This window comes from Numida meleagris, chromosome 19 (genome assembly GCF_002078875.1).
Source record: "Numida meleagris isolate 19003 breed g44 Domestic line chromosome 19, NumMel1.0, whole genome shotgun sequence".
Taxonomy (NCBI): Eukaryota; Metazoa; Chordata; class Aves; order Galliformes; family Numididae; genus Numida; species Numida meleagris.
Genome location: NC_034427.1, coordinates 8,436,133 through 8,462,581, shown reverse-complemented (window position 1 = coordinate 8,462,581; position 26,449 = coordinate 8,436,133). Strand labels below are relative to the sequence as shown.

General features: G+C 48.9%; 1 long non-coding RNA gene across 3 annotated transcripts; it reads left to right on the top strand.

The window, feature by feature from the left end:
- LOC110408418 lies at window positions 10,201–23,132 on the top strand. 3 transcript variants are annotated; one of them, XR_002444318.1, is made up of 3 exons: window positions 10,201–11,197; window positions 12,544–12,605; window positions 22,820–23,132. It is a non-coding gene; the product is annotated as an uncharacterized LOC110408418 (long non-coding RNA). The 3 variants fall into 3 exon arrangements; XR_002444320.1 differs by lacking the exon at window positions 22,820–23,132 and adding an exon at window positions 20,839–21,700; XR_002444319.1 differs by lacking the exon at window positions 22,820–23,132 and adding an exon at window positions 16,081–18,185.

The window sequence follows — 26,449 nt, the reverse complement described above, 5'->3', positions numbered from 1 at the left end:
ACGCCACTTACCTGTCTCCTTGTATTTAAGTCTAATGTTCTACTGTCAAAGCACTAAAGGAATAAGTCTCAGCCTAATGGTTTTGAATACAGGACTTTTCTTGTAATTTAAGCTGCTGGGACAAAATGAGCGTTGGACAACAAATATCTTACAGGAAATGGAATTAAAGTATTAATGCTTATAGTTAGAGGGATAAAATTACTTCTGTTGGAGTGTTTGAGGCCGATTTTTGGGTGTTTACTTATGGGCTACAGAGGTTCAACTTCAAAAGTTTCCACGGGCACGTGAGAAATGAGGCCTTTAGTTACAAAGGGGCTCATTAAGGAGGCAGCGGGGTGAGCGTTGCTGCAGGGGCTCCCTGCACATCTTGCAGCCCCACTGCTGGGCATCCTCAGCTCCGCTCCAGTGCTGGCAATCTGCTCTGATTTACTGCTGGACCAACCAACGGCCCCAACTCCCAACCTCAGTTTCCCAGAATGCAGATGGGGTAAATTAATGCTCACTGAATTGGCGAGGTGGCATTCTTCAGAGGCCGCACTGGGCTACACCTTTCTGAAAGATGCCAGGCAGGAAGGTACAACTTAATTCAGCATGAAAAATCATTTGGGAGACAGGAGATCAGCCTTAAATATTTGTGGCTTTGTTTCTCAAAGTGCTTTGGGATCTTCATATCAAAGGTAATGTTAATGCACTGCATTTTTGTTATTCTGGATGGGTTTTCAAGGATAGGATTTTGCTCTCTTTTTCTTTCCCTTTAGAGCCCCATGGGCTTATTCCTCATCGTCCCTAACACAAAGCCATGGTTAATGGTGGTGGCCTTGGATGGGGAGTAATGGCCTCCTTTCTGCAGAAGTCATTGCAGGAGGTCTGCAGAACCAAAGACGTGCGCACATTTATGTCAATTAGAAGATACTTAAGAGAGTCAGAATTTTCTTCCATTTTTTATTATTATATTTAATTAAAAATGTCAGGATTCAAACTTTACATGGGATTTGCAATGGCTCCAATTCCCGATTGGCATGTGTGAGGCGGCACCCGGGAGATTTGAGGTTTCCATGACATCATACGGTAACTGTGAGCCTATCAGTTAATTAAATACTATATCCATGTATTCTAGTTAATTGATGCTTCCTTTACATGGTTTATTGTGCTGCAAACTGGTATTGCTTCTGTCTCACTGAGCAAACACAGAGGGAGCGGGAGCCGCTGGGATGCTGCAGCTCACGGCTGGGCAGAGGGATGTGTTGGCACCGCGTGCCCATCCCAGGGGGCAGCCAGCATCACCGCCCCCAGGCTCGCAGGCGGCATCTCCTAGGGATGAGCTGAGCCAGGCGCTGGGGCACGCTTTGCCTTCTCCCAAGTCCAGCTCTATATTGGACTCACAGGGCCAGGTCATGAGGATGAGGTGCTCTGAGGATTTTTTCCTGTAATTTAAGCTGCTGGGACAAAGTGAGTGTCGGGCAACGTGTATCTTATGGTAAATGGAATTAAGGTATTAATGCTTATAGTTGAAGGGGTAAAATGGAGTGTTTGAAACTGATTGTTGCTGTTTTCTTATGGGCTACAAAGGTCCAGCTTTCATGATTCTATGAAAGATTCACCATTCCCACAGAAATACTCCTGGTACCTGCCCCTTCCCATGCCCAGCCAGCTGCAGCAAAACTCCAGGGCTGCCTCACCCCACTGCTGTTCAGCAGGGCATGCTCACCACCTCCTTCTTCTTAGGCCGGACTGGATTACAGTGGCAAGGAGGAAAGAAAATATTAAGTAGATTTCAGTGCAGAACGTAACTTCAGCCACTTGTGTCTAAGAGTTTGCTTGGCCCTAGGGCTGGTGGATTTTCCGGTTTCCTGTTCTGACCTTCTGTTGTACTGGGATGATTTGTGTGCTGGTATGTGGGATAGGGGGATTTGTGCAGTGCCAAAGCATGACTGAGGGCGCTTAATTCACAGAAGATGCCACAAACCCCAGTTCCAACTCAAGCTTCAGCTGTGGAACTCCAAGGCACATCTGGGTGCTGCTATGTGTTGTGTCCATGCTGACAGTGGAAGTACTAGCACACATGACAACCCAGTTGATAGCAGGAACATTTCTTCACTTCAGCTCCAAAGGAAAAGCTCTTCCAGAGGCTTCAGACGAGCACTGTCAAAGAGGAAAAGTCATACCCTGTGTGCAAACCCAGCACTGGCTATCTGCTTTCCTTCCCTTTTTTTCCTCTTTCATCCTCTTCAGTTTTTCTCACCAGATGTAAAAACTCTCCTCTCAAGAGGTGCTGCTGGGATCCTGCATGCATGGGGAGGGCCATTCCTAGGGATGCCCTTTGTGGGGTTTCCATTTTTGCTCTCTCAGCAGCTTCCAGGCTGTGGTGTTCCATGCATGCAGTCCTTGTCCTCATGCAGCTCCACGCTTGTGGTGCAGGGAAGCACCACCACGAGAGCTGCCTCCTCCCAGCCATGTGCTTGCCGGTGCTGGGCTGGCCTCATCGCTGCAGGCAGCATGGCCCCATAGCTCCGAGCAGCCCCTGCAGATGCAGCTGGGTCCGGCTGGGGGGGCAGCGCACCACATTTCCATACCATTTCAGTAATACCCCTCCAAATTATCACTTCTCTGATCCTGCCACCGTGCTAAGTGCTGCGCTGGTGGTGCACTCTGGAAAATGGTACCATCTTCTATTAAAGGCAGGTATTTTTTTTTTCTGTAATTCTCTTTAGTGTTGCCTTTAGAGGCCCCTCTATGTGGCTCCTTTCACTTCTAATTACTGCACTAGGAGATTACAGTGTGGTGCTGGCGACAGAGAGAGAGAAAGGGGGAGGAATGGGATGGTGGAGAGGGAAAGATTTCTGCGGTAATTTGCATTTAAAGCTGGCACTCAGCATTATATCTCCCTGTTCACCCATTGTCTATAAACATTTTAGCTCTTCCTTCTGCCTCATCAGAATGAATTAAGCATTTTCATTGCACCACCAGCCTAATTAGAGTCATTTACTATGTTGACACAAAGGGTTTTTTTATGAGCATCTCAGCTTTAATACACTACAGCAACATTGGAAACCTCCAATCAAAAGGTAAATGTTTGGGGGTCAGAGATATTTTTCAACATTCTCCCAAGAATACAAACAAGCTCCTGGAGAGGTGACGTGCACGCTGGTGGCTTTGCTGGGGACGTGGTGAGTTTGCACTGGGTTCAAGGTGTACTCCTTGCTCACAGTGACACTTGTTGGAGGGGCTTTGGGCTCTGCAAGCGCTGAGCAGCACAAAGTGCTTTTTGGGCAGCTGCTGGAGTCAAATGGCCAAGGAGGAAGGCATGGGGTGGCTGCTGGGCTCAGAGCTGCTGCTCTGGTTCTGAAAGTGCACCTGGCTTTGTTTTAGGGTGCTGCTGGTGCTGGGCTGTCCTTGCAGACAGCCCACAGACAGACGTTGCAGGCTGTGATGCCATAGGCACAGCGCACAGCCTCTGGCACACCATGTCAGGACAGGAAGACTTCTCATTTCTGATTTTTTTTTTTTCTAATGGTCACAACTGAAAATAAGATCAAGTCCTTATTTAAAGTTGAGGGCGCTGTTTTTGACTTTCCCTAACCTGATTTTCAGTTGTGTTTGTATTAGAATGGGATAGACACATCACTCACCACTGAATCCAATCATGCAGGAACCGCTTTCAAGTTTGTTTCAGAAAATTCCCCTTTCTGTGCTTTCCCATCTTTCCAGTATCACTTGTCTGATGAAGAAAAAATTCTATTCTTTGTCTGATTTAGGAAAATCAGAGCCTTCTACTCGGATCTCCAGGGCAGGCACTTCCAGACAGCCCCAGGGCTGTGCTCTGTCACCTGCGGGCAGGCTGCTCCCAGTGCCCGACTGGTGCGAGCAGAACTTGTATAGATTTGTAAGATAAAATTGACTCAGCTGAACAGTGTGTCATCATTTTGGAGTGCAGGCATCGATCACAAGAACAGAGATGTGCAAGTGCATGACATGTGCAGGACAACCAGGAAAACCTTCAGTCCTTGCATCTTCACCAGATTAGAAGTGAAGAGCTTGGCTGTCAGATGTAACATAGACTTCTGTGTTGGTGCAGAAGGTCTGAAACAACCAAGTTGCACATGCAGAACATCAGGAGACCCAACAGCTATCGTGGGGGTCCATATAGCCCACCACTTTGCTGGCAGATACAGTGACATCTTTTAGGATTACACACATAGCACCTGTGTACTGGTGAGTTGTGTTTGTTTCCTGGTGTTATTATTTTATTTTTTTTAGGAGAGCTGGTTTTCAAATAACTTTTCATCAGCTACAGACTTTGTCACCTTGCTCTTCCTGACCTTTTCCAGGTGCTTTAAGCAAGATGAGCTCCAGGATGCATGGGACAACCTACCAGTGATTTCACTCCCTCTAGAAACTTTTTCTCTCTGACTTTGCCTTCCCATGCTGCAAGCATTTGTTTAGAAGAGGATATTCCCTCTTATGCAACAATAGTTCAATTTCTTTAAGAGCTTGTAGAGAGGGAAATGGCCAGAAGCTCTTCAGAGATCCAAGTACTGTCGCATCAGCACCTTTGTGCTGGATGAATTGGTCACACCTCCTGAATCTAGGAATCTGTGTATGTATACATAATTGAAAATAGTTTTTACTAGCTTACAACAGTCACATTTACAAGTCTGCAGACATTGGGTTCTGCTTTGGAGCCCTTTTAAAAAGTGCCGTGACATTTCACGCCTTTATCATGGCTGATTTCTTCCTGGATTCCTTCTATAAAGATGTACTTGCCCAAGGCAAAGAGGCCATCCTGTTGGTAAAGAAGCACAGACGTCTTTGCAGTAGGCTTGATCCTCAAAGTTCTGAACATGAAATGTCCCCAGGTGATGTGGTTGCTCAGGTTTCTCACAGTCAGCAGCACAGCTACTGCAAGGAAATCTGAATTGCTGCATTGCCAGAAATTTTGCAGGTCCAGAAAGCTGCCTGTGGCCTTTTGTAAATACGTGCAATCAATTACAAAGCTATATTTGAAAAGCGTGCATCAAAACGTTTTAATGCTCAAACTTCATAGTGGAGATTAATTGAAGGATATAAATTTGTTGCCAAAATATTTTCTTTCCAATTTTGAGTTGATGAAATAGTGTTCTTCAGGAATGAGCCTCATGATACGTTGTCCTTCTCATTGAAAGTCCCATCTCCTGGCCTGCAAATAAACCTGTGCCCCAGCTTTTGTCATACAGACACCAAGTCCCTTCTTCACAGCTCTTGAAGAGAGCTTTGAAATGTCCTGTGGATGTTGCAGATGTTTTGTTGGGAGGTCAACACATTAATTTTCTAACTCCTTGCTTTCAAGCCAGTTCTTTGAACTGCTGAGGGCTTAACTTCTCACTAAAGTAGAAAACAGGAAGATATGCAATATATTTGGGATCTGAGATATTTCAGCAAGGTTTGTGAGCAAGATGGCAATTGCCACTAACTAGCTGTGTGTGTTTTGATGAAGTGGAGTGTGCTGGAGGAGCACGGATACCACAATGAGCTTTAGTTAAACTTAGTTTAACCAGGTTTAGTTAAAACATAGCAAGTCAAAAGCTTTATTATTTATTATTTATTTTAAAGTAAATCTGTGGGAGAGGAGGACTTGAGTGTAGGTGCTGAACACCATTACATCAAGGATTTTCTTACTGCAGCGGATAAAGTACAGCTCACTCCAGGCCATTTTAGATGACAAACTCTCTTATGTAATGTTTGTTAAATATGTAGGACAAACATGGCCAAATGTTGTGCCTTCACTTGTACAAACTCCTTTTTATCAATCATTCATATGAAAAAATAATGAAGCTCACATGCATTAGAATAGAAATTAGGTGAAGAGGTTTGGTCTTCTGCGTCTTTAATTTCTTCCTAAGTATTTCCATTCTTCTTGCTGCTGCTGAAATAAATCTGGGAGCTGCACTGGTCAGAGCACTGCTCGTGTTTCAGTCTCCATGGGCAGCCCTGACTGTATGGGAACTGCTGAGTCACAGCCTGAACCACTGATTGAGCACCTGGAGGAAAGACCCCCGTCAGCCCTGGGAGCGCAGGTGAAGGCAATTCACCTGTGTGACTGGAAGCAGAGCCAGGCTCCGCCCCTCTTAGGCCTCATTTAAGGGCTGACTGCCACAGAGGAAGGATCTTTTTCTGGAGATCCTTCCTTGGTAGAAGCTTTTCTCTGAGAACCCAGAATCTTCTGATGTGGGTGAGTGATCTACTTCTTCTCCTTTGTAGCACCTTGCTATTGTACTGGTCCTTCCACCTCTTTTGTAACGCCTTTTCCATTGTGTAGGTCTTTCCAATCACTACACTTCACCTACTGAGCTGTGTAGGACAATGTATAGATTGAAGCCATGTGAAAATGGCCAGCCTGGGTTTGTGCTTTAACAAGGAACTGGTGGGGATATCCACCCTCTGTGGTGGAAGTTTAAGGAGATGGATCCACCCCATCCCCTGGCCCAAGAGAGCAGTGTCTGTAGCTGCTAATGCCCATCCTCCCTGGGCACAGAGACACAGACTGTGGGCTCCTTGGCATCCATCAGCCCAGTGCTGAGTTGGTGTTGGGTTTGTGGGTGGGGGTGGTCATCTCCAGTCCGTAGCAGGAGCTCTGATTTTTCTTTTTCTTTTTTTTTTTGTATTTTCAACTGAGTATTCTGTGCTTTCTGGTGTTGCTGCTCTGACGCCTCATCTGCCGGGCTGTTCCAGGTGGAGCACCCGGGCAGTCTAGAGGAAATGGTAGATCTCAAAAATATGTCCCTGGGACCTCCGAACCCTCAGGCATCTCTGGGTACATCTGCATCTTGCGATTATTCTGCAGACGACAAGGAACAAGGAAGCGTTGCTTCAATTTACGCGTTCTCTGGCCTCTCTGCATTTGTTTCTTAGTCAGAGACTAATGGGCAGAGCATCAGCCCGGGGCCCGGGAGACCTCATTTATGTCAGGCATTGCTCCTAGCCTGCTGGGGAGCTCTGGCCAAGCCATTCTCCTCCCGCTGATGCTTCTCACCCACCATAAATAGTGAGAGCCGACTTGTTTGGAAAGTTTCTGATAAAAAAATCACCAAGATTTGAGTATGAATAACGTAATCCATCGCAGCGAAAAACTGATTTTAGGCACTGAATTATTAGCAGAGCTTGTTACTTACCATGATGTTTAAGTGCTAGTTATAGGGGAAAAATGCCCTAGTTATAGGGCAAAAATTACTGGAGTTTTTTCCTTTTTTTCCTTTTTCTTTTCCTTCTGTTCTTCCCCCTCCCCTCTCTCTTTTTTTTATGTATTTTTCTACCCCCCCTGCTAGCTACTTTTGGTGCCCATGGCCTGGAAATTCAGCTGCCGCCACAGTGTCCCCCATGGCAGAGGGGGAGCTGCAAGGAGCCTGTCCGGGGCTGCTGAGGAAGGGAGGTGTTAGAGGGGAACGTTGGATGGGGAAACAGAGCAGAGTGGGCAGATTGGAGAGCGACAGATTGCAAGAGCGGGGGAGAGAGAGAGAGAGGGGGAAAAAAGATCCTATTAGAAATACCGTGCGTGTGTGCGCGCAGAGGGGCTGTGCGTGCTGTAATATTATTCAAGCAATCACATGTATCGTGCTTTAGATAACTCCTCTGGTTGGTTAGCACTGCGAGGTCTGTGGACGTGTTTGCTTTAATCCCAGACACATCACGGCTTAACCTCAAACGCGTCGCGCTCCTCCCGAGCTGCTGGGGGTTTGCTGCAAAGAGCAAGGAGACGAGAAGTTTGGAAGGAAACAAAACGTCAAAGCGGGGCTCCAAACTCCGTATTGACACCACCAACCTCAATTCGCCCCAAGTGCAGGGATAAAAATTCATAGGGACGTGCTGAAAGCTGAGAGCATCAGATGGAAATGCAGGGAGCTAACCCTGAGCATTCCCCTTCTGCAAGGGGTTGAGCGCGGGTATTTTCCGTTGTGCACACGTAGGTTTTGGGTTTGCATTTTCATGGTTTTTTAAAGTAGTTTGCAGAATTTTCCTTGTATCTCAGAACTGTGGAAGATGCTATTTATTAGCGCTTAGCTGTGTGTATGCATGGACACACATGCTTGTCTTTCAGTATTTTTTCTCAAAGCCATTCACAATATCAGCACGGTAACAGTGTAGTTCTGCCTACCACCCAAGATAGAATGCTTTTCCCAGCTCAGAGATGCACGTTTTACCTGGAATTAAAATCATTTTTATCATCTTCCTTTGAGCAGAATTAGATTCCCAAGGAAGAACTGGCATGCTGTGGGCAGGAGCTGGGCAGGGCCCCTCCATATGAATTTGCTGCTGCCTTATGATGCTGAGCTGCACACCTGGTGCCACGGCCTCACCTGACCAGGAATGGGAGCACTGCAGCCTTTGCCACCACCTTTCCTCCTGCACTGCAGGCAGACCTCAGCAATGCTGCTGACTCCATTTCATCTGTGACCCAGATATCATCTGAATCCAACTCATTTATTTTATTTTTTTTAATGAAATTGTTTTCCTTCTCTTTGTGTGTATGCCTCTGCATTTGCATATTGCCCCCCAGTTCAACTGTGGAGGCATTTCCAGACATCTACGTCTTATCTTGCAACTCACGATATATTTTGTTGAGTTAACGCGTTCCCCTTCCGCTTCTTTTAATTTGTGGATAGGTGATTATTTGTTGTGGCTTTCCTCAGGTTCGGGTAAACACGTGAGCCCGTGGGGCTCGGTGTTGCTATGCAGATTTCTGGTTTTGACGGCAGAACCGTGAAGCATCTCGGCACGCCGGGAGCGCGCACATCGAATTGCCGCTGCGATTTCCTCCTTCCTCCGCACTGCTACCACGAGGGGAACTCGAGTGATGAGCAGAGCCTGAGCTGCTGCTAAATCTTTGGTTGTGAGCGAGGAGATTGCAAGTTGGGTAATGGTGTTAGGGGAAGGGTGCTGGTGATGCTCCCGCTGCATTGCTTCCATAGGGAAACACTGCAGCTCCCAGCTTTCCTCATGTTAGTGGCGTGCTGAAAAAGCCACAATCTGCTTTCAGAAGTATAAAGATACATAAATACGTGCACCATCTAGCCAAAGAACAGAGAAAGCTGTATGTCTGCGGAGCTTATGTAACAAGATTTGGTTCTTTATTTTGTGCCTTGCAGTTCAACACAATGTGAACTTGCCCGCTCTGCTGTCTCACTTCATTCCCTTTCTGTGCTGTAATATTTTTAGTTGAAATCCCCTCTTCTCTCCCCAGTTTAAACAGCACCTATCTGGGCTACCAGCCTCCGGACGTGGCTTTTTTCTTAAAAGAGGTCAGCACTATTCTATGTATATGGTTCTGTGATTCAATGACTAGCGATACAAGTTTGCCTGCAATAGCTGAATTGCACAGAATACTGAACACCCAGCAGTGGAGCCAATGCTGTTCTTCCTCTGCTGCCGGCTCTGCCTGCTCCTGCATTTTTATATTTCAGCTGCTGACAAAGATACAAGCCCCAGCGCAGGGTGATTGTGCTCAGCTTTTGCATGGTACTATCTATCAGGGCATTGCTCACAAGCACTAATGAGTCCCCTCCAGGAGATTCCAGCGATCATGTAAATGCATCTTTCTCTGAAAGGGTTCTCTATACATAATACAAGAACCTGAGAGAGAATTTTCGAAACAAGGCAGAGAACATGATGGAAACGAATGTATTTTCCCTGGTTAGGTTGTAAGGGCTGAACTCACAAATGCTGATTTTTGGCCAACAATTTTTCATTTATTATTAATTTAATCACATGCTTTCGTTTGCAGGCACATCCTGAAAAATGATCTTTATAAAATATGCAACCCTCTTTGCAGCCTTATTACATCACTGCTGCACCAGGAGAGAGACATCTCTCGGAATGGAAGACCATTTTAATGAATTGTTGTTTTATTTTAGCATCCCCCTAGGTTTCCGAGAGCCTAGGTTGGGTTGGGTCTGATCTGTCCGTCTGATGGAATCCTGAGCTCCCAAATCTGGATGAAACTGATTTCCTGGTCCTGGGCAGGCTCGCAGCAGCGCCTGTTATAAAAACAAAGGCTGTGCTGATGGGGGGGGAATCCCACTACAAAGCAGGGCATGGGCATTACTGCTGGGCTGTGGGGTTAGGAGCGCGTTCCACGTGGGGTTTACCAACTCAGCGGTGACCCTCTGGGTCAGCAGTGCTTCAGTGGGATGTGGTGGCCACGGAGGGAGACGATTTAGGGGTGGGGTAAAGGAAGCCGTGCAATTGGAACAGGGCGGGTTGCTGTCAGCGAAAGGCATGAAGTCAAAAATAAATAAATAAATGGAAGCCTAATTGCCAGGGTAAGAAAATACAGAGGAGGAAAGAGGGAGATGAAGGGGGAGAACAAGAGCATCCCCAGTGGCAAAACGGTTAAAAGAGAAGAGTAAAATCCAGCGCAAAATCAAGCAGTCAAGTAGTTAATTGACTTTGCTTTAATCAGCCCAATGAATATTCATTAGCGTGCTGGTCCTAATCACGGGGGCCATGTTGGCCGCGTTCAGCAGGCGCGCGCCCAGCCCCGTGCATGCCTCAGCAGCCGCCGTCCGCCCGCACCGCACCGGGGCTGCGGGGATTGGCCCGCGGCTGCCTCCGGGATGCCATAGCAACCCCTGGCCCGTTGCCGTGGCAACAGAGGGGTTTTGTAAGGGCCTGAGCCAGTAATCCATAGGCTTAGCGGCGGCAATGTGTCTTTGTGGGGCGTGCGGGGTGGATGTATGGCCGGGAGATTGGATGGGCGGGCGGCGTGCGTGGCTCCCATTGTGTGCCCGCGCCGTGGGAGGGGGCTGCGGGGTCTCCTCCTCCTCCTCGACTCGAGGTGGGGTTTGGGGTACGGGCTCTGCACTTTGTTTTTTGGTGGGGGGGGGAAAAACCCAGTGAAATTCAGCAGCCCTCCGGTTGTGCGGTTAATCTCCGAACCCATCCGAAAGGAGGAGAAATGCCGCTCGACACCACGATCCCCCAAAGCCCCAGCATGAAGCAGCTGTAGGAACTCATCATTCACACTGAGCAGAGTTTCCATTCCAGAAGCTGAACAGCCCTGTTCATTGTTGCTCGGAGCTGTGGTCCCATAGTGGTGTACGTGGCCGCAGTACTCGGTGGGATCGTCTGCACCATCTCCTGGATGTTCCAGGTGTTGAGGAAGGGCCGATGCGCTCAGCTGAGAGAAGCAGTCATCCCCAGCACAACAGAACCCAGTGGCTGCAGGGTGAGGCCTGGGCACAGCCATGCCCATTGGCCTGCAGGCCGCCAAGTGCCCTGTGGAATGCTTGGAGGGAAGATGAAAGCTGTGCAGGAATCCAGGAATAGAACCGAGGGAGATTAAGCAATAGGTGCTTTAAAAAAAAAAAAAAAAAAGCATTAGTAATTTCCTAATACTCCCTTCTCTTGTGCTTTTTTATAGCTCTTAAGATAGAGCAGAAGTGGCTACAAGCGAAAAACTAATTCAGAAGCTGTGAAAGGAATCGGGTTTGGTCTCTACAAGAGTTTTTTTAATGTTTCTATTATCGTTATCTTAAATTATTCAAAAGTGTCATTTTGAGCTCACGGTGCGGGGACATGGTTTAATAAAAGCACATGCAGGAGGATCCGCTTTATTTCAAAGGCCGGAAAAGAAAAAGAGGAGCAGTGCCGTGCTCCTGCCCTCCCTGTACCCACATGACTGGTCTTTAGGGCCAATGGGAGGATGGTTTGCAGTCATGCTAAAAGCATAAGAATATCTAGGGCTGCTTTGTGCAGCAGCGCAGGAGGCAGCAAACTTTATATTCCCTTGATACCAAATGGCACTGAAACGATGTGGAGTGTTTGGTGCTCAGGGCCGCATTTATCTTTATGATCATTTTTTGTTGTTTCAAATCTCAGAACAGAGTCTCTACTTCCATCTGGATAAACTCTCTGAGAGCTGCTGGTGGCCACTGAGAAGGCACAATCCCATAATTCTGTATGGGGAATGTCCCCATATGCTAAGTGTTGTCACACTGCCCCTTGGCCATGGGCTTGGTGTCTCTTCTTGGTGCCTTCTTTTGGTTTGAATGTATTTGAGCTGATGTTGGTGACTGTGTGATGCATGGGAAGAAGGCCAGGGCTCCGCAGCTCCTTCAGTGTGTGCTTAAATTTGGTTGGAGTTGTTCGGAAGAATCGGTTTGTATGAGTGATTGCCCTAGGAGTTGGGCTAGTGGAGATTCATCATTTGTCAATCCTGAGTTGTTGTAATTTTCTGGTTGGGGAGCAGGAAGTCTTGCCTTGAGTTTGGTAATAAACCACCCAGGTGAGTATGATGGGGTGTCCAAGAGCAGCACAGGCAACACAGTCAGTTTTGAATATGGTGAATGATAGAGGAGAGGAGGAACCACTCCACAAGTGACTTCGGATCAGAGCATGAATGTTTTCCAGTGAAACTGAGAATCAATTTATAATGATTTATAGCTTGATCAGATGTAATGCTAAGGAAAAGTCAAAATAATCCATAAAACAAGCAGAGCTTTTAAAAATGACATGCTGATGTGATTTCTTCTTTTGATTTGTTCTTACCATGTCTTCTGTTTTTTTTCCTAGCTACAAAAATCCCCACAAAGTGGTCCCTGCTGGGAGAAAGAACCCTCAAGACAAAACTCAAGGTAAGAGTTGATTGTTTTCTTCATTCTGAAGTTGTCAGTATCTTGGGTGTCTTTAAATGGATGCTAACATCTCTTTGGGAGCAAGGAGTGGCTCGCTCTGCCCCAGATTCAGCCATGCTCCAAGCAGAGCCAAAACTAAAGGAGTTTTCCACTGCTCGCAGACCACAGCAGTGCTTCAGCAATCTGTGTTTGGTGCCTTCCCTCTGGGCTGGCAGGAGGCCGAGTGCTTGTCTTGTATGCATTGATTCAGGAAGTTCTCTGGAGGCTGAGGTTTGGGTGTTGGTTTGGAGGGACCAGATTTGTTAATGAGGACCCGGCTACTTTGCAGCTAGCTGTGAAGTCTTGCATCAGGAAGAATAGGTTTTGTTAAACTGTTCGGCAGAACAATGATTTCGGAAAACAAAACGGCAGCAATGAGAAAGAAAAACCCCAACAAACAAAATAATATTTATTTCTGCCACGGCAGCTCTCTGAGCTGAAAATGGGATGTTTTGTTTTGCTGGGCTTGTGTGCAGAGCGCGATTGTATCCAGTTGCAGACAAAAATCTGCCTGGGCTTTGGAAGGGGGAAGAGGAGAGTGGGAAGATCTGTGTTTGCAGAATCACTGATGCAGGAAGATGCAAGTGCTGTGCTGTGTCTGCTTGCATCATGTGTGAATCCATCAGCGACTTAAAGAAACAGCGAACTCGCGGCAGCCCCTCGCTGTGGTTTCCCATCTGCTCACTGATCTGCTGGTGAGGGATGTTCAGCTTTGCCATCTCCCACCTCCGAAGAGCCCTTTGTGGGAGCTCACAGTTGATGTCTTTCAGCTGAAAAAATACCCAGGAGCGTCTGCAAACTTTTGTGACAAAGCCCCGATCACATTGTTGTACACTGGCATGCCAACACCGTTGTGCCATGCAAAGTAACATGTAGATTTGTTGGGGACTTTCTTAGCAGCGTGTCTTAAAAACGTTGTTGTACCCTGACTTTACGCACTGGTAAGTAAGGCAGTGGCTGTGGGTGGGTGGTGCTCCAGCCTCTGTGTGATGCCTTTATGGGTTGCTGTGGGACCTGAGCCATGCTGGGAAGCCAGAGCTGCTCTGGAACTGCTGCTTGAGGTTGGTTCAGTAGGAGCCATCCTCTGGAACCCTCATATATGGCTGAACCCTTTGCTTTGAACCACATCCCTCTCCTTGCATTGCTAGCTGAACTCAGGGGAGCTCTCTGCCTGTACAAGGATAGGCTCATGTCTACGTCCTGATCATTTGCAGCCAAGTTTGCTCAGGGAAGCAGCTCTGTGCCCTCCCATGCAGTGTATAGATGTGTCTGTCCATCAGTTCCTATCGTATTTTTCAAGCCTGTTGGCTAATTTCTACCTGTTTAGACAAAGGTAAAAGTCTTGACTGTATTTCATTCCTACAAATTACCCACCATGGGCAGTGGGGAAGGGAGGAGACCCCACCTCTGCTCCCTGTGAAGGAGTGGGAGTTTGCACCACTGAGCCCTGCACCACGGAGCCTTGCACTCACACCTGCATGCAGAGTGACTCGGGTAAGACAAGGAAAGCTGAAGCACTGTGCTGCTACCCCAGCGATCCTCTAGCAGTTACACATCCACTCCATTGTGCCATCATTTGTGCACACAAGTATATTACTATAGAAGGACTGTTGTGCTCGCAAAGGCTATCCTCAATGGCAGTAATTTGGTTTTGTCATGGTAATACAATGCTGATACACTGCAGACACAAAAGTGAGTTCTGCATGGCTTGGCAAAGAGATTTTCACAGAGCTGCTAGGCGAGCCCATTGGTTTCTCAGTGTTCCTAAGCAGGAATGGGTCAATGGTAGTTTTTAGGAAGGCAAATGCCCCTTGCTGAGCTTGTCTGACTATAAAGTGCTGCACAAGACATGCAACGTTCATAGCATCCCCAGCCCTCAGTGTAACTTGCAGACTGTTATAACCGCACAGCAGGAACGAGGGCTCTTTTAATCCGCTGAATTTGTTGTTTAGCATGACCTGAATAATCCAGTAGGGCTAACGTGATCTTCAGCACTCGCACTCAACTGCCTGTTATCCTCTGTGGAGCTGCAGGACATCAAAGATATCTGACTGCTTTGGGCCAAAGACAGTTGCTTGGATATTGTCTGTGTGTAATTTGTTTTTCTGTGACACTGTTCGAGGCCGCGCTATTTTTGATATCACCGAATCTCTGTATCTGTACAGACTTCTGGATAGGATCTGTCTTGAACACACTCCTCCTTCTGTTGACCGCTTCATTACTTTTTTTATTTTGGTGGGAAATGAAAAGCAGAGGAGGAAAGTTAAAAATGTGTCCGTGACTGCCCAGCAGGAGGCTGGGTATGGGAGGGCAGAGCCTTGATTGGTGCAAACTGCCACAGATGAGAAACCATTCTTATCCATCCAAATGAATAGCAGTTACAGGGATGCTTACATCCTTCCCCAGTTCGGCCGCACAGGACCAATGGGAGGATGGGTATGGAGCGACTACCAGACAGCCCTTCCCCATGGCTGGTGATCTCGGTGGGTAAAGATTGGTTCCAGGTCTGTAAGGGTGGCTGCCTTGTTGCCTTCCTGGACCCTTCTGTCACCAATGTTGGGAGATTGGCTGGAGCTGTGAGCAAGGGATGCTGATACGCAAGCCTTCCAACCAAGCATCCTTAAGAGGGCATCCAAATGCTGCTCTGTACAAAGGAATAGGAATTAGCTCTAAATGCAGTCGGCTTTGCCTGCTTTATGGAAAAGAGAAACGTATTTTAAAAGGATACAGTTTGTGTAACCACGTTGGTTTTACCACGTGCAGATCAGCTCTGTGCTCAGAGCAATGCTCCTGCCCCCACCCCTGCTGCATTCCTCCTGGGCACAGCAGCACCGAACAGGCACAGCACAAAGAACTATTTACCCATCAAGGACAGTGCCAGCCAGCCATGGCACTGACTTTCAGCTCCCGAACATGCCGATAATGAAGTTTTTAAAGGGAGAAGCGAGCACAAAGGCAAGTGGAAGCCATCCTGTGTGGTCCCGTGAGCGGCACGCGCTATCCTCCGGGGCCGCTGTTGAGTGGGCAAAGCCCTTCCCGAAGGCTGAAGGGCTCCTGCAGCTTTTCAGCTCATTGCAGGATCCTCTGAACCCCTCAGCATCCTCCTCCTCTTGGCACAGCAGAGTCGATAAAATCAGATCAAGGCTTAGCACCGCTCAACAAAAGGGAGCGGTTAAATGGGCTCGGGAGCGCTGGAAGCCGTCCAGCGTTGGGAGGCGGCGGTGGGGACGTGGGGTGCCAAGCCGGGAGCGGGGTGGCACTTGTGAGCAAAGTTGTCGGAAAGGGGTTTTGTGGCAGAGCAGCTCGGCAGGCGCCCGTGCCCACAGTGCAGGCTGGAACCAGGGGGGGCTGTTTGGAAAGGTGCCAGCCGTTCCATGGGCTCTCTGCCATCTTTTTTTTTTTTTTTTTTTTCTTTTTCCCTTTCTCCCCCTCCCAGTCTCCCCATCCCAGCCCCCAAACACAGGCGAACAGGCTGGCAGGAAGAGCGTGCTGAAAAGGATCTGACAGTTTGAACAACACTCGATGACTTAGTTTGTTTTCCCTGACTTTGCGCCAGCGAGCAGGTCTATGGATGAAAGACTTTATTAGGCTTTTAAAGCCACTGACACCGGTCTTTCTTTGACCTGAGGTACTTGAGAAGAAACGAAAACAACGTGTAACTTTCATGGAGTTGAAAGACTGCCCAAAGCGAAGAATACTGTTAACAAGAGACCCAAAGTATCACAAAACACTTCCCAGGGCGACACGCGGCGGAGCGGAGCAGGGGGAGAGCCCTGGGCACGGGGTGAGGACGCTCGGGCACTGCTGATGTGGCAGTCAGGATGTGGGGAGAGCACCGTGCCCAGCAACCACAACCAGCCAGCAGCTTTCCCAATGTTGGAAAATGCTGGAAATTCACGCTTCCTACGCAGGGGCCATAAGCACGCAGGTGATCCTCATGCTGTCTGGGTGCCAGCATTGGAACCATGGGACAGCCACGAGAGCAAAGCTGTGCTGTGGTGCTGGGGTGGCACTGGTGGTGCTGTTGGTAGCATCAGGGAGCGTAACGAGGCCAGCTGCATCCTCCTCCAGAGAGCCCTAAAAGGGTCAGAGCTGGTTCCAAGTGTTACCGGAATTATCCGATCCTCGGGGATGGAATGAGAGTTTCTCATTAATTTTCTGTACGACTGCTTTGCTCCTCAAGGAGCTTGGCTGAGGGATTTCGACAAGAAAAGCAAGAATCAGGCTTTGCCCATGAAATAAATAAAAGTAAGCAAGCCCCTCGGTGGTGGAAGAGAAAGGATCAAAGAAGCTGCAGGTGCCAGGAGGAGCGGTGCGATGGATGCTGGAAATAAGCAACCCTGTGTGAAGGAGCCCCCCACTTGGAAAAGTAATAATAATAAGAAAGGTGAATCATCTTTTTTCCTTCTGAAGCTTCATAGAAGGGAAAAGATGGCAAGCCAGGTTTGTCGAACTGAAATAGTTTCTCGAAACTGGAGACCAGATGACTGAGAACCAAGCAAGAAGGATGCTGGCTTATCAGTCTTGGAAAGGAATCACAGGAACTGAAGCTGCATCTATTTAAGCCTCAGTGGGCTGGGGAAGGAGGATTCATGGCTACAAGCCGTGACTGAGAAGTTTTTCTGGAGCTCACTGCAAGGCTGGTCCTTTCCAAAGCACTGCTGGCAGTGGAGAACACGGCTTGGGCAGCACTGGGACTGGTGACATGGGGACACCAGGAAGCCTCCAGGAAACAGCCACAGCTTCCCGCAGGGCTGGCAGCGCCGTACGCTCTCCTGAAGACCCCGTTTTCTGGATAGCAGAGAGATGAGGGTTTTGCTGAGGCCTTGTTTGGCTGGATTTGCTCCTGTCCCATTCCCAGCATCATCTGTGCGCGTCTGCGTTTCCTCTTTCCTTTCTATAGGACTGAATGTTCTGAGCGATCATGTTATTGTATGTGTCTGATGAGCCATATGGAAGCTGTGAGGCTTCAGCAGTGTTTGGGGAATGTCATGCCAGCTGATCGTCTCAGCAGCTTTCCCCCTTCTTACCACATTGCTTTTGCTGCCATCTCCAGTCGTCCCTCGAAGCAATTCACGCGCATGCCCGGGGATGTCAGTGCTTCCCCAGCACCTGGGATGCAGCCCTCATCCCTCCTGGGGCAGGAGAGCTTTGGAAGTGCCACCGGGGCTCACTGGGATCTGGTGATGCCTTGCAGAGCATGTTCCACGGTTAGGCTGCCTGCAAGGGTTTGTGGCATTCATTACAGCCTCTCTGGCCAGCAATATTCCTTTCTACAGTGCTCTCAGAGGTGAGTTCTCCCTGCTGGCAGCTCTTTAACAGCTTCAGCAGCGAGCGGGGCAGCGGGCACTTCTCCATACCATGTGCTTTTCTTCTCCTGTGTTGGAAGAGCAGTTCCTCCTCTGCACCTATGGAGCTTGTTAATCTCTTCAGAAGGTGCAGCTCCTTGACCGCTGTCCAAGCCTGCACCATCTGACGTACACAGCATCCTCTGCCCTGTGAGTAGTCCCCATCACGCCATGAAGGCTGCTTATAGAGCTGGGCTTGGATCACATCAGTCGCATCTTGAAAAAACTTTAGTTTCTCCAGTGTCCAAGATGAGACACTTCCTGCAGGGGTGAAGCTGGGACTCCATACGCTCTTCCGTGCCTGGCTGCAGTGGAGAGCATCCAGGTACCAAAAATGAGGATCCACAACGTGGTGGATGAAGAGAGGAGCCATCCCGGGGATGTGATGGGCTTTGCTTGCAGCTCTGCTCCTGCAGCACGCCTGTGCTGCCTCGAGTGCTGCTGGAATCCTTCAGCCCCTCGAGTTTCCTTAACCCACGCAATATATCTGTGCTGTATGGAGGACAAATGCCAGCCTCAGCATTATGCATGTCCCTCTCTGAGCTCTTCATTTCTGTATGAAACATTGCTTTAAGCAGCGGCGATCTCCAGGGCAGATTTTGTTGTCCTTGCTGTGCCTGGTCTCAGCCATCGTGACCTTTTGAATGTCCTGGCTGGTTGTTCATTTCTGTTTATTTTTGGTTATTACTGGCCTATAATTACTCCTCACTCACCCATTTTTCCTGCTGGAAGCCTCGCTTGAAGGATTTTCTCCCAGGTCTCAGTTCTTTGGGTCCCCAAATCTCCCTCTGAAGGAGCACAGGAGCACCTGCATCCCTCTCTACAGCTCCTGCAAGGAGGCTGGAGCAAGGTGGGGATCAGCCTCTGCTCCCAGGTAACAGAGACAGGACGAGAGGTGATGGCCTTAAGTTGTACCAGAGAAGGGTCAGGTTGGGTATTAGGGAAAATTTCTTCTGTGAGAGAGCAGTGATGCGTTGGCGCAAGCTGCCACCATCCCTGCAGGTGTTCAAGGAAAGGGTAAAGGTGGCCATTAGGGACATGGTTTAGTGGACATGGTGGGGATGGGTTGATAGTAGAGTTAGATGATCTTAGTGGTCTTTTCTAACCTTAATGATTCCATGATTCTTTGATTCCATGTGACTGCCGTGGAGAGAGTAGCGTCTGGGTTCTATTGTCTTTGGATGTACCGTTAGACACTTCTCTTTGCCAGCTTTTCCCACTTTACCAACTATCTCTGACCCAAATCTTGATGGGGAAGGGCGGGAAAACCTCACCCCATGGCTCAAGGTGCTGGGAGCCCCACGGGATGCCCATGGTCCTCAGCGTGCTGGGAACCAAAGCCACCGCTGGGCAGGACCCAGTGTGGCACAGGGGGAAAATCAACACCCAGCACTTTGAAAGCAAAAAGGAGCAGCCGGCAATGTGGGTATTTTAGTGCAGCACTTCTCGGTGTTTCTAAGAGGATTGGTTTTAAACAAAAAGGTTTGTAAACAAGCAGGTTTGCTTTTCCAGTAAGCCCCTTTGAACGCACATCTTTTTTTGATAACGAAACCGCTTTGTGCACGTCCCCCTCCCGGAGCGCTGCTTCAATTTCCTTTTAAATTTAAATTTCCCTTCTAGGAAATAAATGTGCCTGATTATTTCCAAACAGCTTTTCGGCTAGTCCTTGCAAAGTTGTCCGCATGCATACATCTATATATTTTTTTTAAGGTTTCTCTTCTTTTCCCCAAATATGTGCGCTGATCTTCTGTGTTCTTTTAATGTCCTCCAGGAGATTTCCATTCCCCGCATCAAGCCTTCCTAAATTGTCTCTTTAATCCCCAGGTTCTTAGTGCTTGGCGATGCTACTTGTTCTGAAGTGCCGTGATGGGAAGGTGGAGGGTTTTTTCCCCCTCATTAGCCGCTTTTAACATTCACCTCCTTTGTTTGTGTATCTTCTTTAGATTCCCTTCCCTTTGTGGGCAGGGCTTTGCTCTTCTGAGGTGTTAATAAGCCTCTGGCAGAGACGACATCTGTGGCAGAGGACATTAAGTTCTGAAAAACACACTTCTTGTGCTGGAGGCCCGTTCCCTCGTCTGAGCAGCGACTGCAGCTTCTAAGGAGCAAGGACAAAGGGAGCGCTGCTCGGGGCTGCCGCGCCGTGGGTGTGTTTTTGTCGGTATCAAGACTCGAGCTCAAAGTGTTTGTATGGGAGAGGGGGGAAGAGACTGCCGAGGGGAGGAACGCGGAGGAAAACTTGTGAAGGGGAAAGGGAAAAAAGAGAAGGGGCTATTTAAAAATACCGTGCATCGCTAAAACCAACACCTAGCGAAAGATAAAGGCTTTGCAGTGCGTGCGCGCGCTCCATCCATCTGTTCATCCCTTTTATCCGATCCTATAGTCATGGGTATCACAAGGAGGAATAAGAGCGGTTAAAGCCTCCCCATCACAGGCGTGTCAGATGTTCCACGCCGAACGAGATCAAACCGGGGATTTGCAGCCTGTGGGATGCAAAAAGATGTCGTGGGGGGATCAGTGCTCTTCCCTTCCCGTGTTGCCAAATGGGAGCGGAGCATTTGGGCAGGACAGGGAGCGCCGGCGGCACCGAGCAGAGCAGCACAGACAGATCGCTGATGCCCCATGCAACCCCCTGAGCAGGACCACAGCCCCGGGCTGCAGAACGCATCAGGGCTAAGAGAGGGCTGGTGCTAAGCCAGAATTCAGGTGTGCTCCAGAATAATTCCAAATTCAAAGGAAAGAAGGCGGTTTTCTCTCCTCTCCCCATCCTCCCCTCTTTTAAGTTTCCCATGATTTACCCAGGGATGTTATTTTTGCAACGTTTTCATGATTTTCATGTTGTTCTGCAGGGTGTTGCAATGGGAACACGACCGTGTGCCTTCAGGTCTGTGAGCACTGTGACATTCCAGGTGACAGCCTATTTTTAGATGAAGGTATCATTTCCCTGGCAGCCGGCTGAGCCCCTCGTTGGCTATCAAATAGTCCTGTGGTAGCGTTTTCGGAGCTGTTGGTATCTCAAAAGCTGAATGAAGCAAAAAGCCTCACTGCACGAGGTGCTGATCTTGATCTCTCTACCTCTCCCTTCCTGTGCGTGGAGGAGAAATCCCTGCTGCAGCCCGGGGCTGATGGGTAGCAGTGTTGCTGTGTGTCTGAGGGATGGCACTTGGGGCTGGCACTCAGCAGCAGAGGTCCTGGCTGTGCCCCTCCATGCTGCTGCCTTCCCTCACCCAAACCCATCCCCAACATGGGGCTGACCTCACAGAGCCCGGTGCATGCCTGTAGCTCTTTGCTGGGGCTGCCCACTCCCCAAGGACACCTCTCCTGGAGATTCTTTTTGGAATGCTGAAGGTCTCCAGACCCCTCCAAACCATGGAGCTGGGTGTCTGCAGGCCGATGGTATCGCTCTTTCTGGCAGGATGAGGCTCTGTGTGCTGCAGCCCAGCACCAATCTGCACCACGGATGCAGGGCAGCCTCCTCCTCCGTGCTCTCTGCAGCTCCTTCCCTCGCCGGCTTCAGAAGAAGAGCTATTTCTGGAGCTGGACAAGGTGACCTCCATATGGCAGCTCCTGCCGCTCGCTGCGGGGACGGAGCCGGGTGTGTGCTCCTCGGGCAAAGCAGAGGCACACTCCCAAGCGGTGGCTGCGTGCAAATGTGCACTGTTTTAAAAGCAAAAGAATGGGGTTGGGGTTGGGGTTTTGTTCTTGTTTTTAAAAAACGAGAAAGTAAAAAAAATAAATCAAAAAGCGAAGATTCCTGACTTGCGCTATGCATTTAGGGAAAACGATGCATCCAAGGAAGATAGCTCGTTCATGCAGATTGCATACTTGTAATATTCTGAACTTTCATTTGAAATATTATAAAAAGAAATAATGTAAATATTTGCCCATGTAATCCCCCCTCACCACGCAGCCCTGGCAGGAGAGAGCTGAGCTCCTGTGCCGTGCTCCCTGTCTCTCTGTAGCATCAATTCCTCTTTATTCCTACCCTGGAGGATTGCACAGAAGCACTCTGCATTGGGCAGAGCAGTGCAGGAGTACAGAAGCTGACCCAGTTACAGAGCAGGAGGGGCTGGGGGCCGTCAGGGCGGGATGAGGAGCAGGAGGAAGGCTGCAGGGCTCCGGCTTTGTGTGGGGTCAGGTATCACCAAAGTCCCCCAGTGACCAAATCAGGGGACAGGATCTCCCCACAGCCTCAGACAAGCAAATAGCAGGTTGCTGCTGTCCTTCGTGTGCCATGTCCTAGAAAATGTAGGAGGGTTCAAGCGCTGCTGTCGATGTGCTACATTCTGCTGGTTGGCTTGCACAGTGGGTGCAGCCCTCTCGGTATAAGCACAATTGCACAAGTTTAGGCAGCATGCAGTGCATTTTTCCACGTGCATCTCAATAATTGTCAGTATCATGGTAACTGAATTGCAATCTTCATGAGGAATTGCTCTTAATTATGCTGCAAGGGAACGTGCGCTTGGCAGCCGTCGTTTCTAGCTGTGTAGGCTTTGAGCAGAGGCATTGTATACTGAAGGATGCACAGAATGGCTTTGAAACATATACATGCAATCTGGAAGGGAAAGAAGAACAAATTGAGTCCCCTCGGAGTTCCTCAAGACAACACAATTCTGCATGCACAGCTTCCCCAGTGAGAGGACGTGCTGCCTGGGTGGCTGCAGGACATGAGTGGCACACGGACCGGCCAGCCCCTGTCCCACTGTTTGTGGCCGTTCCTGTTTGGAGCTGCTTGAATAATTCACGGCAGATCTTCAGTACGTTTTTTTTTTTTTTATCTAACTCTTATTTAACAGCAATTTTTCTAATCATCTATTTTTGCTTATACAGTTCGGCTGATGACAACAGAGGTGAAACCATAAGAAGGATCACCTCCTTTTAACACTGAACATGGAACTTGCAAGGCTGAGTGGAGCAGCAGTGGCTTAGCCCTGGTTTATGGGAGGTGGGAAGCAGGGAGCAGCAATGACTTCTGCAGCTCTGGTGCTCGCCGCAAGCAGGAATTGTCCTCCCAAATCCCTTCCTCAGGCAGCGACCAAAGCAGACACACTGGGTGTGTGTTTTGCAGTCAGCAGGAATCCATGGGCACAGAGCTGCAGAATTCCACAAGAAGCATGCATTAAAATATTTAAGAGTTTGATTGAACGGGTGTGTTAAAAATCTATCTTTCTGTTGATGCGCACGTGAATATTGTTAATATTCTAAATGTGTGTGTGAGTGCCTTGTTTCAGACGGAGGGGATGACTCGAGCTGAATTTGCAGCTCTCTGTGTACAGATGCACATGAAAATCCCTGTCCCGCTCATCCCAGCCCTCGTCCCACTCTCCTTGGCCATGTCCCTGTGCTCGGGGCTTATTCCCAGCAGTGTCCCCACCTGGTGGGGGGCAAGGTCACCCCCATTTTGCAGCTCCCCCACATGGACTGGACCTGCTCCATCAGAGCTGCAATGTGTGGGGACTGTTCCAGGGACATGATCCAGTGTCTATTGGAAGGAGTAAACAAAAACCTCCCGTTGACATCAATTTCAGCCCTTAATTCTTTTTCTATTCAGCATATTTTTGTGTTCCCCTCCTGAATTATCTATTCCTTCTCTGTCTTTCCCCTTTCAAAACCAAGGTCGTAGGGGGGGTCTGCTCTCCGATCTCTGTGTTTCTCCAAATTTCTCATGGAATACGAATACATCTGCAGGATGGCAGCTGTCTGGTGTCCTGCTGGTGGTTACTCACTTACATAATTTATTATTTTAGTTATTTTTTTTTTCCGCTGGGATTTGTATCTAAAAGCACCTCTCTTAAGCTCTAGCTGCTCGCTAACCCTGCCCGTTCCAACTGGCCAAAAATACATCACCTTCCTTGGCCTGGGGACATTTCTGCATCCTTAAAAGTTAATCCAGCTCTAAGCTGGATTAACCGTGGAACATCCCTTTAACCAAAGGCATGTAAGGTCAGGGCATAGCTCGGTACATATTCCAGGCTGGTAACCACAGGAGGAGTTCTGTGTCTTAAATAGTTCCCAGTTTGATTTATTTCAGTGGGGTTTTTCCCGCTGGGCTGAGGAGCGGCTGGTGAGTGGCAAGAGGGCTCGGAGAGGCACCCTGAGGATGGTGCAGGGGGCAGGATGGGCAGGTACGGAGGGAAGGAGAAAGCTGCCCTGCAGAGCTGCTGACATTCCCTAGGTTGGAAGCAGGGTGGGAGCAGCACAGGACACTGCGGTGGGATCCAGCAGCGTGCGCATAGGAAATGTAGGCAGCTTGAAGCCTGTGGTTTGGGGGCTGTTATTTTTCTCTTGAAACATTATCCTCTTCCTTTTCCTCTCTTGAAGACCAGAAATCAATGCTTGTAAAGGATCCCTGGTGGACAGGCTGCTGCAGTGTTCTCTTTATTTGTCTTTTAGTGCTTTCCTCCAGTGCTGCCCATGGTAGAGCCCCAGCCTGCTCCTGGGTGGGTGTCTGCATGGACCAAGGCCAAGGGCTGACGCAGAGCAGAGTTGTAGGGACATGGATGGATGCAGGGCTGCAGCCCAACAGGCAGGCATAAATCAGCACTTGGTTAGCACTGGTCTTAGCAGAAAAAGACTGATATGGTCTCGCTTGCTCCACCAAAACCATATCATACATTCCCTCTGAGTCTCCCTGGCGGAGCCTTTCAGCCACTTGGTCCTTTAGTAAGGCTATAAAGAGCAAATAATAAAACAGAAACACACAGTAAATTTCTTATAGTGGGGAATTTATCTTTTTTGTCCGACGCTTCCCAAACGCAGGCCGGGGAGGCTGGCTGCGATCCGGCTGCACAGCTCCTGCCAGGCAGAGCCGTCGGCTTTATGGGCTGCATGCTTGGAATTGTCACGGTACAGAACCTGGATTTGAGCATAAAATGCCGTATAGCTCGGGCTGTTCTGCAGGAATCGTATTTGAAACACGGGGAGATAAATCCCTCTATCTCTATACTCCTTGCTGTAGTTATTGCTGCTGAAGCACATTTATTGAACATCTCAGCGTGTTTATCGATGATGGATGAATTGCTGATATTTTTAATATCAGTTCCCCAAAATACAAAAAGGAGTGTGTCAGGCAGCTAGAGACTGCAGAGATCCCCCAGCCAGGCCGAGCACTTCTTTGTTACCTATCCCAACCCATGCTATAGGATGCATTAGCTGTGAATTCTTAAGAGATGGGGCTGCAGCAAGCTGCTGGGAGCATCCCCTGTGTGCAAGGCCGTGCTCAGCTCCTCGCTGCATTTACGGAGCCACGAGCACTGCTAGGAGCTCCCTCCTGCTGACCTCGTGCCTCTGGTGTCCCAAGCACCCCAGGAGTGGATTGGGGATGTCCTGGGGAGAGCAGCACAGGAGGGGAGTTCAGGTACTGAGGATTTCAATCAGCGCACCGTGGCACACTGAGGACCCCGCTCTGTGCAGTCTCCATCCTCTCTCCCATCTTTCCCAACGGTAACGAGGCTTTATGCAAGCCATGGCTGCAGTGCTGTTTGCATTGTTTTACCTTCTGCAGGCATATACAGACCGGTGGCAAAGTGCATGCACCATTATGTGACTGTACACAAACCCCAAAACGTGCATTCATGTGTAGAGCGCAAACCTATTTATCTGCAGGAAGAATCAAGGAGTGACTCCTCTTCCTAGAAAATGATCTACGACATTTCAATGCAGCAAAATAATTAAACTCACAAACTTTAGCCATGCTTTCATACAGAGGTGACACATTTCATCAACCCTGCATTTCCCCTTGAAACCGTTCCACCATCCCCTTGGTGCTGAGGATGGGCTCCCACCCACAGGGTGTTTGACGAGACAATCAATGTTTTTTCCTGTGTTGTTTTCCTTTGTTTTTAAATGCTTTGGCCTTAATCTCGTGTCCGTCCCCTCCTGCTGGACGCCTGGAGCTCTCCTGGAGCCTTGCAAATCACTGCTCTGTAATCCCATAATGAAAAGCGGGATTACTGCCCCGCAGCACGCAGGACCCGTCTCTGCAGGACGCGTGTTGCCTTCCGGAGGTGTCACCCCCTGCGCGCGGGGACACGGGCACTGCCCTGGTTTCCCACAGCACCTTCATCCCATGCAGCGATGGCCTGAGGGATTTCAGTCTGTGGTGCAGGTCCCTGGGCACCCTGTGAATTTCTCAGGTGCCTCCCAGCTGCACAGAGGAATATCCTGTTGGGTTTCTCACCCAGCCCCTCATCAGCCCTCAGCGCTCAGTGCCACCAGAGTTTAACGAGATTCAGCAAAGAGCCATCTCCAGACAGTCACAGATGAAGCGTGTGTGTGTAAAACGCAGAATTTCGGGTAGGGGTGTGTTGGTGCGTGCCGACATATACACAAACGTGATGAAGTAGCTGAGGAAAGTATGCTCACGAATGCTTTAAGCCAAAGGGGATTCACATGAATTCCGTATGACCTAGCTGATACGCTTTTTTAAAGCGATCTTCCGAATCTCCAAGATGTCCTTGT